Source organism: Sus scrofa, chromosome X (genome assembly GCF_054392235.1).
Source record: "Sus scrofa isolate SSC_HxYL_T2T_F1_AM1 chromosome X, Sscrofa_HxYL_maternal_Yorkshire_Landrace_v2.0, whole genome shotgun sequence".
In the NCBI taxonomy this organism is placed as follows: Eukaryota; Metazoa; Chordata; class Mammalia; order Artiodactyla; family Suidae; genus Sus; species Sus scrofa.
The window spans coordinates 85,591,552-85,595,381 of NC_139401.1; the positions used below are offsets into that span (position 1 = coordinate 85,591,552).

The 3,830-nt window shown below is 34.6% G+C and overlaps 1 non-coding gene across 1 annotated transcript; it reads right to left on the minus strand.

Moving 5' to 3' along the window:
* Nucleotides 1-737: 737 nt before the first annotated feature.
* Nucleotides 738-844, minus strand: LOC146394693 (U6 spliceosomal RNA). The gene has a single exon (XR_014835980.1). It is a non-coding gene; the product is annotated as a U6 spliceosomal RNA (small nuclear RNA).
* Between the last annotated feature and the right edge of the window lie 2,986 nt (nt 845-3,830).

Genomic DNA, 3,830 nt, shown 5'->3' on the forward strand with positions numbered 1-3,830 from the left:
TGAAAATGCTCAACCATACAGTAATTAGGGGAATGAAAATGAAAAGGATGAGATACCATTTTAAATTCATCATTTAACAGTGTTAAAAATCTTTAATATTAAAGTTTGTTATAGTTTGGACAAATGTACAGTCTTACACAATTTTCTGGAGGATAATTTTGCAGTATCTATCAGGATTTTAAATGGGCACACTTTCTGGGCAAGCAATTCTTATTCTAGTTATCTCTGATAGAGATATACAGGTGTATATGTGAAAAATTATATGTACAAAAAGGGGATGAAACATTGTTTGTCCCAATAAAAATGTTAATAAGAAAGGAGAAAATTCTAAAAAATAATAATAGCTACTATTATAGGATACTATACAATGCCTAAAAAAAAAATTAAGCATTTTTGTGCATGGAATGGCTGTATTTGGGGGCCAATTGGAAAGAAATGATATCTTTACTATGTTGAGTCTTCTGATCCATGAACAGGGTATGTTTCTCCATTTATTTGATTTTATTCAGCAAAATTTTATAATTTTTAGAATACAGATCCCTTACATGTTTTGTTAAGGGTATACATAAGTATTTAAACTTGGGGAGAAAATTGTAAACTCTATTATGTTTTAAATTTTGGTTTGCTCACATTCATTTTAAGTGCATAAGCATTTTTACATTTTTAGTGTTAACTACCTAAGTTAATGTATAAGTATTTATGTATTGCTAGTGTATAAGCAGTTGATATATTTTTCTTTAAATAGGGAAATCTTCATGACTTTGTGTTACACCCTTGCAAAAGGGACATGCTAATCTTTTCTGCATTGTCCCAATGTTAGTATATGTGCGGCTGAAGTGAGAACAGCAATTGATTTTTGCATGTTGATTTTTTTTTTAAGGGCTGCATTTGTGGAATATGGATGAATCAGAGCTGCAGCCACTGGCCTACATCACAGCCACAACAACGCCAGATCCAAGCTGTGTCTGTGGCCTACACCACAGCTCAAGGCAGTGCCAGATCCTTAACCCACTGAGGGAGGACAGAGATTGAACCTGAGTCCGAATAGATGCTAGTCAGATTAATTTCTGCTGAGCCATGATGGGAACTCCTGTCTGTTGATCTTATATGTTGCTCTGGGACTTTTTTTTTTTGTATTTTTCTGTTGTTAGTTCTTTGTGATTTTTTAATGTAAATAATCATCTCATCTGCAATAGGAAGTTTTATCTCTATTTCCCATCTTTTTCTTGCCTTTTTGTAGTAGCTAAAACTTCCAGTAATATATTAAATATGAGTAATGAGATTGATATCTTTGGCTTCTATTCTGATTTTGAGGGTGTTTAGTATGTCACCATAAGCAGATGTTAGTTACATATACAGTCATAAGTTCTTTTTTACTCAATGAATTTTATTACATTTATAGTTGTACAACTATCATCACAAACAAATTTTATAGCATTTCCATCCCAAACCCTCAGTGCATCCTCCCACACCACAACCTGTGTCATTTGGAAACCATAAGTTTTTCAAAGTCTTTGAGTCAGTATCTGTTCTGCAAAGTTCATTGTGTCCTTTTTTTAGATTCCACGTGTTAAGTGATAGCACTTGATGTTGGGGTCTCACCGTCTGACTGACTTCACTTAGCATGATAATTTTTAGGTCCATCCATATTGCTGAAAATGCTATTATTTCTTTCCTTTCAATGGCTTAATAATATTCCATTGTGTATATGTACCACATCTTATTTATCCACTCCCCTGTGGATGGACATTTAGGTTGTTTCCAGGTCTTGGCTATTGTATATATTGCTGCAATGAACATTGGAGTTCATGTATCTTTTCGAGTCATGGTTTCTCTGGATAGATGCCCAGGAGTGGGATTGCTAGATCAAATGGTAATTCTATGTTTAGTTTTCTGAGGAATCTCCATATTATTTTCCACAGAGGTTGTAACAATTTACATCCCCACCAACAGGGTAATAGGGTTCCCTTGACTCCACACCCTCTCCAGCACTTATTGTTTGTAGACATTTTGATGATGGCCATTCTGGCTGGTGTAAGGTGGTACCTCAGAGTGGTTTTGATTTGCATTCCTCTAATGATGAGTGATGTTGACATCTTTTCATGTGTTTTTTTGGCCATCTGTATGTCTTCTTTGGAGAATTGTCTGTTTAGATCTTCTGCTCATTTTTCGATGGTATTGTTTTTATATTGGTATTAAGCTGCAGAAGGTGTTATAAATTTTGGAGATTAATCTCTTGTCAGTCACTTCATTTGCAACTATTTTCTCCCATTCTGTGGGTTGTCTTTTTGTTTTGTTTAGGTTTTACTTTGCTGTGAAGAAACTTTTAAGTTTAATTAAGTTCCATTTGTTTATTTATTTACTTTTTTATTATCATTAGGAGGTGGATCTGAGATGTTTCTCTGGTTTCTGTCAGAGAGTGTTTGGCCTGTTTTCCTCTAAGAGTTTTATAGTATCTTGTCTTATGTTTAGGTCTTTAATCCATTTTGAGTTTATTTTTGTGTATGATGTTAGGAAGTGTTCTAATTTCATTCTTTTACATGTGGATGTCCAGTTTTCCCAGCACCACTCATTGAAGAAGTTGTCTTTTCTCCATTTTATGTTCTGGTTTCCTTTGTCATAGACTAGTTGACTGTAGGTACATGGGTTTAATTCCGGGCTTTCTATCCTCTTCTACTGATCTATATTACTGTCTTTGTGCCAGTACCATATAATTTTGATTACTGTAGCTTTGTAGTATAATCTGAAGTCAGGGGGCCTGATTCCACCAGCTCCATTTTTCTTTCTCAGTGTGGCTATTTGGCTATTCCGGATCTTTTGTGTTTCCAAGACTTAAAATATTTTGTGCGAGTTCTGTGAAAAATGTCCTTGGTAATTTGATAGGGATTGCATTGAATTTGTAGATTGCCTTGGGTAGTATAGTCATTTTGATAATATTGATTCTTACAATCCAAGAGCATAGTATGTCTTTCCATTTGTTTGTGTCATCTTTGATTTCTTTCATCAGCATCTTATTGTTTTCAGAGAACAGGTCATTTGTCTCTTTAGGTAGGTTTATTCCTAAGTATTCTATTCTTTCTGATGTGATGGTAATTGGGATTGTTTCCCAAATTTCTCTTTCTTATCTTTCATTATTAGTATATAGAAATGCAGTCAATTTCTGTGTAGTAACTTTATATCCTAAAATTTTGCCAAATTCATTGATGAGCTCCAACAGTTTTCTGGTAGAGTCTTTAGGGTTTTCTAGGTATAGTATCATGTCATCTGCAAATAGTGATAGTTTTATTTCTTCTTTTCCAATTTGGATTCCTTTTATTTCTTTTAACTTCTCTGATTGCCATGGCAGGGACTTCCAAATCTCTGTGCAATTGTAGTGGTGGGAGTGGACATCCTTGCCTTGTTCCTGATCTCAATGGGAATTCTTTCAGCTTTTCCCATTGAGAATAATGTTTGCTTCGTGTTTGTTGTATATGGCCTTTATGATGTTGAAGTAGGTTCCCTCCATGCCCACTTTCTGAAGGGTTTTTATCAGAAATGGGTTTTGGATTTTGTCAAAGGCTTTTTCTGAGTCTATTAAGAGGACCTTATGGTTTTTATTCTTCAGTTTGTTAATGTGGTATATCACACTGATGGATTTGTGGATATTGAAGAACACTTGCATCCCTGGGATAAATCCCACTTGATCATGATGTACAGTCCTTTTAATGTATTGTTGGATTCGTTTTGCTAGTATTTTGTTGAGGATGTTTGCATCTATGTGAAATTGGCCTGTAATTTTCTTTTTTTGTGGTGTCTTTGTCTGGTTTCGGTATCAGGGTGATGATGGCCTC